This window comes from Astatotilapia calliptera, chromosome 19 (genome assembly GCF_964374335.1).
Source record: "Astatotilapia calliptera chromosome 19, fAstCal68.1, whole genome shotgun sequence".
NCBI classification, from domain to species: Eukaryota; Metazoa; Chordata; class Actinopteri; order Cichliformes; family Cichlidae; genus Astatotilapia; species Astatotilapia calliptera.
Window position 1 is genome coordinate 22,143,546 of NC_137440.1, and position 12,163 is coordinate 22,155,708.

Here is a 12,163-nt window from a genome sequence, read left to right on the forward strand (position 1 = left end):
CCCCCTTTTGTTTAGTTTTTTTCTACTTCGCTTCTTACGATGAGCCACAGCACCCGCTTAAAAGCTGCATCTCGACCGTCCAGCATCGGGTGAAGTTTTGAAGACATTAAAATCGGACAGCTGGGGGAGCGTTGAAGCGAACGGAGGCTCGTGCTGTTAGGTTCTCCGCTCCGGGACGGACAGATGGATGGATGGCATGTGCAAACTGTTGCCTCTGTGTCGCCGCTCTCCTGGACACAAAGCTGCCAAAAGCTTTGTCAGACGCATGTGCGCCAAATGGGTTCTCTGTGTTCATTGGGCTTTTGTTCTGTGAAACCCCCTCCACCTACTCCACCTTCAGCCCCGTCACCTTTTATAGCTCCCAGTTAGTTCCTCACTGTCGATGCCTTGGATGTTATGCTTTTTATCTCAAAATGACAATCAATTTTACACTGTTGTTTTTTTTATTGATATGTATACAGGTGACGTTACTTTTTTTTCTTTTTTGCCTGTGTAGCTGTATACGGTTATTGTTGTTTTTTTGTGAATATTCCTGTTTATGATTATTATTATTATTATTATTATTATTATTATTATTACTACTACTATTATATTCTGGTATTGGCTGCAGTTTAATTAAGCGCTTTTTTCCCATCTTTGTCCAGAGCTTTTTTTTTTTTCTTTTTTTTTTTCTGTTTTTTATTTTTATTTTTTTAATTTAAACAAAAAAACTCAATAATGCTACTTGCTGCCTGTTTATAACTGTGAGATTTCTTTTGGAAACATGAAATGAAGAAAAGGCAGAGATGTATGTGCAATAGAACAAGTTGACCCCCTGTTACCTGAGTGTTCAAGCCCACCCGGCCCCCTCCCACCTTCTCCTTCACGCTTACAACCAGCTGCTCCGGATGCCTCACTGGCACCGCTGTAACTGATGGGAAGCATTGACTCAGACTGTTGAAACTGCAGGTCTCTACAGATGCACACATTGAAGCAGAAAACGGCAATGACCAACTCGAGACAGTTCAATTAAATTAGTTTGGATAATAGTGGAAATTTTTGCTTGTACAATCTGGCTCAAGCAAACTAAAATTGTCGTTATCCTGTGTAAGTAAATTCTTTACTTCCATCAACAAATGGGTGAAGCAGCAGAAACTTTGCTCACTGCTAACTGAACCAATATTGTAGGCCTTTAGCACATACTTTCTACCTCAGTATGCTTTTTCCTCATACTTCCATCTAATTACCGACGGAATACAAAAGGAAATTTCTTCTTGTGGCTGGTTCAGACTAAAATGTCATATTTTGTAGGTTTTTAGAGGCAGTTCTTTGCTTCGTCTGTCTCACAGATTCTTAAATCTGGCTCTTTTATTATTATTTTTTCTTACACATGCCCTCTAGCTAAACCTGTCAGCCACAGCTCATTATTTACACTCCCCACAAACTGTTGATGATGGTAAATAATTTACTGGCAAAAGCTGAAACACAGGCATTAAGAGAGATGGAAGCTCGAACTTTACAGTTTTATATCGCTGTCATACAAATTCCCCTCGAGTGTTTGCTCCTAAGTTTACTATAAACACTTCACACAGACTGTTTACTATAAAACATACAGATAGGGACAAAGGGAGGGCCCATTCTCTACTTCAGTACCTGATTTTTTTTCTCTTTGCAGGCAAATGTCGGTGCCGTTATTCAACTCGTGTTCTTGCACTTGGTTGCTGATATTCGGTGTTTCTAAATTGAAGCATGATGCGACAGAAGAGAAGAATAGTGTGTCTCTCTTTAGTCAGCATGGAAAAGTGTCTCAGTCTGCATATGGATTGTTGTGGCACCAACACGCTCCAATGAGAGCTTAGCTGTGGGGAGGGGGTCGTCGTCGTCAGCAGCAGCAGCAGCAGCTAAAGGACAGCGTGACTCAGCTTACAAATGCATTTGATAATTAAATGGAAACATGTGCAAAAGAAATAAATAAAATAAAATGCACGTTAGTGGTATAGCTGTGATAAGGAAGCTATTTAAATGACTTGTATAACAGTGTGGCTGATCAAAGGCTGATATCGAAATCGTTTTAACCCTACGCCGTGCATCTGTGGTCGCCTATTTTCTGTTTACTTTATGCTGATACGAGGCGCCGAATCGGACCACGGAGACGGTGTGTTTTGATCTGTCTATCGCTGCATATCTGTGTTAAGCCCTTCAGCCCAGAGCCAGCTTCTGTTGCCATGGCAACAAATGGGTTAAAGGGTTATTTTCCTTTAAAGGACAAACCACAGTGGGGGAGCTCGGGGGAGCGGGGAGAAAAGGCTCCAATTACTGGTTAGTCCACAAGTTAAACCTGGGTCTATGCACAAACTGTTCGTGTGTGTGTGTGTGTGTGTGTGTGTGGGGGGGGGGGGCACCGTGTTAAAAGAACGTGTGTCTGTGTGTGTCTGACTGCTGATAGGTAAGATGTTTAACTGTACACCAGTTAGTGCGGAGAAAAGAAATTGCAGACTGTTCACATGTTTGATATGTTAATTTATATTTCTTTTTATTTGGGTTCATGCCGGGGGAGGGAGGGGGGATGTTGAACAGAAAAAAGGTGTTCCCGCTTCTTAAAAGCAGACTTGTGGGTGAAGTCGAGGCCACGAGCTTTCCTTGTTTCTTCTGGCCGGTTAAGGGAATTTTGAGGGGACAAAAGGTTTATTTAGCTAAAGATTAGAAATCTATATAAGAATGGAATTCTATGTTTGCATACTTTCTATGCTATTTTCATATGAGGTTCACACTAATGATGAAAACAGAAAGGAATCTCAAGTGCTTTTTACTACAGTGTAACTTATTTGTTTTGATTTTTACCACCTGTGTTTTTAGTAATGATTTATGAAGCACTGTATATTAAAGTTTTAAAATATTCTGCATGACTTTCTGAGTCACTTTTTTCACCCCTCACGATCACTACACCAAACCAGACCTGATAAAGTTCTAACAGTGACAGTTGCTGTTGTTTGCATTACTTCACAGCCAGCACACAAGGGGGCAGCATTGCTGCAGCGGTTCATTCAGGCAGAGGAAAGGAGGAGGAAGCTGTTCTGTGCCCAGAGCCAGGCTGTTCTGTGATGGCTTAATCACATCTGATTGGCTTATGTCATATTTAACCATATAGCTGTACGCTATTTGGTATCATAAATTGGGACATGACAGCAAGTCAGTGCAGCAATTTATTCCAACCTATTTAAATATTCATGGAAATACAGTAAATCAGACAAAAACAGTTTGTTCATATTTGGTATGACCGTCTTTCTTCTTCGACACAGTTTAATCTCTTAAAGATCTCCATATAGAAGAGAAACCAAAAGTTTCTCATTTGGGTTCATCGCTCCTCGGTCCTGTTTCTGCTGGTTTCCAGTACAGTTATGGTCTAAATTAGACCATAACTGTACTGCCTACAGCCTTTCCTCTTTCTCTTCCTTAAATGTTTCTTGACCACCACCCTTCCACTGAGACAATTTCTGCTGAGGCTTCAACGAACAGTAGATCAATCAGCTGCATCTCTCAGGTCTTTGCTGGATTTATTTCCATTTCTTCAGGATCTAGCTTTCAGACACTATCCATCTGTTCTAGTCTTTTAGTCTAGTCCAGTTTCCTAATATCTATCTAGCTATGTATCTATATATATGTAGACGAATACATAGATAAACATTACATCATCCTCATTGTGAGGTTATGCTCTTAAAGATAAAGTTCCTGCTCTTATTGGTGAGATTAGAGTGAAAACAAAAGTGTGTAATACAAAACTTTCATTTTCATTATTGAGTTTATTTCTGAGAGAAGGTGTCAAAGGTTTCTCACTGCAGCTTAGGATGCGCATGCGCAGGTTAGAGCATGAAACTTGTAAAAACCTGAGCCTTTGTAGCAATGATGCTTGGGTCTATATGGCTGTGACTGTGTAGGATGTTTAAGAGATAACTGTAGGATCTGACAGTGGAGATAAAGTGATGAGGGGAACTGAATACTCCCACTAGCAGCAGGGCAGTCTGGGAAAGGCAAACAAGAACAGCATGCTGTTCAGATGTGTCCTCTCGTTCTCTTTTTGCTCATTCCAGCCCGTGGGAGGAGAAGGCGGAGGAGGCGGAGGAGGAAGACAAATAGGAGGAGTGGGAGCCAAGGAGGGAAACAGGCATCACAAAACGTTATCTGCCTATCTTACAGCTGGAGAAAATTAGAGATCAGGGCGGGCAAAGCTTTGCAAACACTGAATCAAAATTGCACAACACCTCCATCACATCCATCTCTGAGCGTTGGTTGAGTTTGAAAAATTGCACTCATCTGTGACCCGCTCCGGGGACAGTGGCAGGTGGGGAGTTTGACTGGGGCGGTACACCTGTCAAACTGTAACGCAGGTGTCCTAAGGCGAGCTAAGACATTCCTGCAACTTAATGATAACTTGTATCAGCGCCGGTATTGCAAAGCATCCATCACATCAACAAAGAGAGACTAGAGGCTATTTATAACAGCTCTCATACAGTCCAAATCCCTCCCCAAGGCTCAGACAACATGTGTCAAGAGAAACTTGACAAATACAGCCAGGTGCTCTCCCTGAGTGTGTGTGAACAAGAGTGTGTGTGGGAGTTAGAGAGAGAGGAAATGAATGTGGGGATTTTTTTTGTTGTTGCTCAAACCCGATATATTACTTTCTGTGTCTGGCCATCAGAGCCAAGCCCAGCAGGAGGTGTGATATGAGAACTCTCAGCCTGATGTCCAGATCCTGCCAAATCCTGGACGGATCTGCCACCTAAATGTAGCACCTAAAATCTGACAAATGTTTCCAAACGTTTGCTGAAAAGTTCAAGGTTACAACAAAGAGTATAAAGGGTTCATTGATTTAAGTTTAATCTGTTTTGTTTTTTTGTCCAGACAATGAAAGGTTTTCAAGATATCCATCCATTTCAAACATGAAACATCTCATCAACATTTTGACTGACTGAAGCTGATTTTGTGGCAGACATTTATATACCCCTCAGCTATCTCTCTGTGCAATCATCTCAAAGGTTTTGCAAAATATATTTCCACCAGCTCTTATTTTATTGTACCTTATAGCTTTCTGAGGAGCCTTCCTCCAGAGTTAATAACCACTTATTAGAACACTGGAGCGTGTTTTCAGACATTTCTCATCTGGTTGCACTCACTAAGCACAAAAAAGTGACAAAATAAACTGAATTCAAAACCTGGCTTCCATCTCACCGCTATACAGATGGCTAATAATTATGGAATGAGGTGGGTGTGAACTGTTGGTTGCACAGAGTCACAGAAATGTTTGAAGGCTGCTCTGCGACGCCCCAAGTTGGTGCGGGAGGGGAACGCCTGACCACCTCACAAGCAGCTGTGCATATTGTTGCATTCAGGCGTAATTAGCAAAGGTTTGCATACTAATGTGCTAAATTAAGATGCTGGACATGGTGATAGGATGCTGATTAGTGCAGCCTCACAGAACCACATCCGTGGCCTTTTATTCCAATCCCCGTTTATTGTTGTAAATGATTAATGGCATTGTTTCACCACAGTTGCAAATGGTTTATTTTCTCAAGTCGTTCCTAAACAGAGGGAGGGGAGGGTGCAAAGAGTGTGAAACAGACTAAAATACAGTTGAATTTCATTCTTATAAGGAGGCCCTTGTTACTGAAACTACCTGAAGCCATATTAACAGAGAGGAATGCTTGCTAAACTCGTTCATTTGGCTTAAACACATGGAAAAAAACAAGATTTTTTATTATTTTCCCAAACATCCAAGCCCAGGCTCGGAGGCCTTCCCGTCTCATTAACTACCTCAGAGCAGAGGCTTTCTCGTGGGCTTGGAGAGGCCGACTTATCCCCTCTCTGTGTGGTTTTTGGGGAGCTGGCTCCCATACAAGCGTTCATGGCAGCGGTTCATCGTTTCTGCACATACATACACACACTGGATCCTTATTAGCAATTACAACGCCAGAGGGTCTATTTATACACATCTGCTGAGACAGAGCACTGCAGCGGTAACAGATACATCCAGCAGCACTAATCAACTCCAGCCCAATCCCTGTAAACAAGATGAGAGGGCGGATAGAGGGAAGAGAGGAATAATGTACCAGGGGAAGGAGGAGGGTGAAGGCGGGAAGACAAAAATAGGAGAGGCGGCAGGATGGAAAAAAGAAATTAAGAGGGGAAGGGTAGAAAGAAAGGGATCAAGGGGTGAAAGAGGTGTAGATGAAGACTGGGAGAGTATCTGAGAAAGCCATCAATAATCAGTAACAGAAGTAAGGACCAGATTCTTCTCACAATAGCTGTTCCAGCTATTCTCCTGCTACACAGTCTTTCAAAGGAAAACTGAACTTCTAAATTAACATATACAGCCAACAGGCTGCTTTGGGATCCTCACCGGGGATAGAGATGACCCCGATTTACCCGATTTGTGCAAGACTCATTTTACAAACTCCCCACACCGGATTTTATTTTGCCAAAGCCAGTTCAAAAATGATAATGGGAGTGTGGAGGATTGTGATACTGTCCAACTGGAGTGTTTGCAGGTGACCACATAAAAAAATTAGTAAAATTAGGTGGCATTAATAAGGCTAATAACAAACAATAGTTTGCTGTTTATTTCACTCAAGGTCAAATTTTTCTTGACCTTCCTTGAAATGCTGGTAAAAAGAAAAAAGGCAAGAAGTCTTTTGGCTTTTTAAGTAGTGCAGCCTCTCCCCACCGTGCTGCTACTGCTGCTGCTACTGCTGCTGCTACTACGTACTACTAAAGCCATTAAAAATGCAAGAATGTCTGCTCCACATTTAGTCAACCTTTTAATACTTTTAGAGGATTTGGGAAGCTTGAAAATTGATCTGTGAAAACAGCGGCTCAATATTTTGGGAAATACGCTAATTTGTTAAATTACAATCAGGAGCTGTTTAGCATAGCTTAGCATGAAGACTGTAAACCTGGGGAAACTGCTAGCCTAGCTATGTCCAAAGCAATACTGCGACTGCAACACACCTCAAAGAAGTTAAATTAAATCATTTTAAATAACAGCAGATTTTTTTTCTAGATGAGGTAGAGGAAGAAAATGATGGGAACACCTTTCAAAAAAAAAAAATCCATATATTTTTTAGACTTATCAAATTTAGCATCTTAGCTGCTAGCATAGACAGGTTGTGAGTCTATCACGGGGCTTAAACAGAGAGACTTAAGTGAAAAACAATGAAGATTAACAATACATTAAAAGTGTTGAAATAGCCTTTTCGTTGTGGAAATGAAGCTAGCTTCCTCACTTATACACCAAATGGAGTTTGAAGCAGGGGACTTCCTGTTGTGGTGCATGTTTGAAGTTGAAGGCCTCAGTTTTTATGCTGAGCTATACAAACTGACTGCTGGCTGTAGCTGGACAAATATGAAAGTGGTATTTTCCATCTGTTTACACAGAGATTAGTTGTAAGCAGTTCAATCAAAGGTTATTTCCAAATCTCATATTGCTGTGGTTAAATAATCAGAGGCCTAAAGGGCTCGATAATTATCTTAGCTCCTTTGAGCTCCTTTTGCAGGATGGTTTTTTCTCCTATGATTTAAACAATAGTCATTTTTAGCCATCTTTGCAGTATCATATTTAAACTTGGAAGCAATTAGGAAAATTGCTTTGTTGAAAATTGCTAACCTTGACTGAATTACTGCCATTAGAGCAAGAGAAATCCCTCTTTCTAACGGAGGGGAAAAAGTGAACAACTCTTTTAAACTCCTAACAGTTATTACTAATTACCTGCGAGGGTCAGTTTTTAAGTGAGTGAAAAGTATACAGTTGATTTCCTGTTCTAATTTTTTGTCTTTTAAAAAATCCCACTAACAGGTTTAGCAGCTGATGGCAGGCTGGACATTCTACCACGTGTTCACAGGCCGGTGCGGGTGTAAGGAACATTTTCACAAACACACCTTCTAATTTCTTAGCAGACCAGTCCTGTAGGAAAAACTGATGTAATGTTGGAGGAATATTAGCGTGCTGCCAGAGGCATAGGCCTAATGTATAAACTGGTGCGCTCCAGATTAGGACTTCCATAGCTTCACACATCTGATACAGATTCACTGTTAAACTGAAGGATGTAAAATATCCCTCCTGTCCCTCGGTGCTCTCACGCATTGTCCTTTTTAAACCCCCTTCTAGAAATCGGAGGCTGGATTTAGTCAACCAATGTACAAAATTCCAAAAAAGCTCTATCATGCAAAGAAGAAGCCATATGTAAATAAGACCCAGAAACACTGCCATCTTCTCTTGGCCAAATCTTATTTAAAAAGGACTGAGGCAAAGTGGAAACTGTCCTGTGCAGCAGGATGGCTTCATAGTAGAATCTGAAAGCTTAACCGCACTGCCTGCAGTCCAGACCTGTCAGTCACAGCATCACAAACTGAAAAATACAACAAAGAACACCCAGGACTGTTGAGCAGCTAGAATCTTATATCAAAACAAAAATAGGACAATATTTCTCTCCCCAAAGTCCAGCAGCTGGTCTCTTCAGTTCCCAGATGTTTGCAGACTGTTGGGAAGAGGGGGATGCTACGCTGTGGTAAACATGGCCCTGTTCCATCAGTTTCATAATGACCTTATATGTTTCTTAAAATTCAACATTTTTTCAGTTTAAACATTTGATATGCTGGGTTTGTGAGATCTGCAAGACACTGCTTTTCCGTTTTTATTTACATTACACTCAGACAACCGAGCCAAACTCCAGAATAACATAGTTCAACAACACATTACGAAGAAAGACATGAAGTTTATTACAGATATGACAAGAATCATGATTTTTAAGGTTTCCAGATATTTCTAGCACAAACATCTCTGGTCATGTCTTGTTTTAATGTTGTTGCCTCTGCACTTTGATTTCAACCACAATTAAAGTGTTGCTACACTTTTTGCTGTCAGTCATCTGTTCCTGCTTTTTCAGGTGGATGATAGGATGCTACAGATCCTTGCCATGACCTCACCTGCTGATTTTGTGCTCCACCAATCATAAAAAAATGACCTTCAAACCGCCTCCAGCTTTTTAAACAGGGACAAGGTCAGCGTGCAGCGTTTTGCACTGCCACCAGGGGTCGCCAAAGTCAATAAAATTTCAAGAAGATTTTAATAAACATTTAGAAGTTAGAACCTGCTGTGGAGCTTGTAATTAATTTTATGTGCTGTTCATGTTTAGTGATAATTTAAATTAAACTATAAGAATGGCACTTATGTGTTTTATTTTTATTTACATGTTTTATTTATCCTTCCTTTTCATGCTGTCAACTGCTGCGGATCCCGTTCACAACAACTGGATCTTTTCCAAGAATTAGTCCATCTTTCTAGCGGCATTCCCAGGTCTGTGTGTGCATGAGTTATTACAGCTGTGAGACAATTATTTTCCAGTCTTTAAAAGGTTCATGGGTCTAATTTTCTTTTTCATGCTGACACAGCGGGTCTGTGTTGGCAAATTACCCTGGTTTCCACCGTGACGGGAAAAAAAAACCCTGGAAGCCCTTCACCTTAAGTGCTGTGTAAGTCATCATTAGTGAATGTGTACTGCCTGCACTATGCTTTCTTTATGATCAGCAAAATTATTCGCACTTTAATAAATTAGGCCTCAACCACATGAATCATGTATGTGCCGCTGGGAGCCAGGAATAAGTGTGCTCATCACTGACTGCGTTTGATGCATGTACTTTTGTTTTTGACAATGCTTATGGTCACATTTCAGGCACTAAAGGCTGTTTACCATGAAGCTATGAACTTAACTAAAGCTGCAGATTTCACACAAACATCTGAGGGCATCACAACCACAAAGATGTGGTATTTCCTGTGCAGAAAGCTGAGAGGGAAATGTTTGAAGCCACAGTGGTAGCTATTATTATCATCACAGGAGGCATTTAGATGCACAGCACCCCACTATACCAATTCAAAGAAAAGTAACCCTACTTATTCGTAACTTCCAAATAAAGTTATTCAAAAGCAGGGAACCTGCTTTGACTTTCTTTTCCCCCCATTCAGATCATTTAGTTTTCCAATGCAGAAATTAAGCACTTTTTCACTGCTTTATATTTGTAAACATCCATAAGTGTTAAATAGATTTGCTTGATTAATATAAAAAGTTTCTGCCTAAGCTTTTGATCAATTCTTTTCTACTGTACCTTCATTATCATTATTGGACTTTACTGATGCATATCTGGCTTGTAAGTGCTTCATATTTTTATTGATTTGTTTAAATATTGTTTCTAATAATGTCTGATTTCCTTTTTTCTAGATGTTATTTTACTTGACTGATTGATATCTTTGATGGATTTAAAGCTGTTCCATTTTCTTTTAGAAATACTGGCCAATCTGTTTGTGTAAGACCTTGATCTGGATGTTGACTGTGTAATAGCGGATGTTTACTGCTGTATGCACAACGGATGCACTGGGGGGAAATTCTTAACCGGTACTGATACGGGCATCTAGTTCAGAACAAATTTACATCTGTTAATTCGAGTTTGGTGAAAAATGTAATCAAAAACAGAATGCTACCTGCGATTTGCATATCTCATAAACTCATATGTTATTCACAATAGAACATAGAAAACATATCAGATGTTTAATCAGCGAAAATTAACCATATTTTAAGAAAAATGTTGGCTTCTTTTGAAGTTGATGACAGCTACGTGTCTCAAAGAAGTTGGGTGCCATCAATAAAAGGCTGGAAAATCATGTTCTTGAACATAAAATTGTGAAGACTTTGAGTGTCTCATCCTCTACGGTGCATAATATCATCAACAAATTGAGAGAGTCTGGAGAAATCTCTGTGCGCAAGGTACAGGGCTGCAAATCAGTAGTGGGGAAAAATGGATGTCTGCACGCTTCCAGTCCTCAGGCGGCACTGCATTCCATAACAGTGTGATGGAAATCACCGCATGGGCTCAGGAACACTTCCAGAAATCACTGTCTGTGAAAACAATTCACTCTGCTGTCCACTAATGCAGGTTAAAGCTCCATCATGAAGAGAGAAAGACAAATATAAACATGATCCAAAAACAGACCCATTTTTTTGTGGTCTGATGAATTGACATTTGAAATTCTTTGTAGATCATTGTCCACCTGTTTAACAGCCTTCTTCATCTCTGATGTAATGCATGTTATGAGGGTGCATTGGTGCCTAGCAAATTGTGCACATCTGGAAAGGCATCATCAGTGCTAAAAGGTATACACAGGTTTTAGAGCAACATATGTTCGAATCCAGATAAATCTTTTTCAGGGAAGGTTTTGCATATTTCAGCACAACAATGATAAACTGCATTTATCATCTATTACAACAGCATGGCTTCATAGTAGAGGGATACAGGTGCTAAACCGACCTCCCTGTAGTCTTTAAATGTTGCAAAGATTTGTTGCATCATGATACAAAAATTGCGACAAAAGAAGACGCAGGAGTGTTGAGCAACTAGAATCCTAGACAAGACAAATATAGGAACACATTCCTCTCCCAGACGTCCAGCAGCTGGACTCCTCAGGTCCCAAATGTTTACATCATGTTTTTAAAAGAAGAGGAGATCCTACACAGTGGTAAACATGGCTCTGTACCAACTGTTACAAGACATGCTGCTGCCATCAAATTCAAAAATATGTAACTTTTTTCTTTAAATGGTGTCTGTATCGTCACACATCGTCTCAACTTGTAGTTTGTCAGCATGGTCAAGCTTGCTAAGTGCAGTACAAGGCCGTAAATAAAAGACCGGCCTACTGTAGCTTCTGGGTTTGAAAAGCGAATTCCATAAAACATATTTTCTTTTAATGCCCTGAAGGGGGCAACTCTGAAAACTAAAAATTTTATTGTGGCACTTCTGGGAATTTATCAGCTGGTCTTCTTCATAGAAATACAGATGTTTATATCATACTAGATTGCAATCAATCCCTGATAATGTCTCACCGGCATTATCATGCAGTTTAACCGGAAAATAACAAGTGCTTAGACAGAACCTTCAGCATGTATGAACAGGCTTTTTTTTACACCGTATGTCGCAGCCAGTTTGGAGGAGAAGCAGAAATAAATGACTTGATTGCCAAACATCCTCTGCATGCCTTCATCAGCTGCCTGAGTGTCTGAGGCCTTGCTCGAGATTTTCCCCTGACAGCGAGCCTCTTTGTTTAAGACAAAAAGGGTGACAGCCAGACTGACGGACACACTGCTCA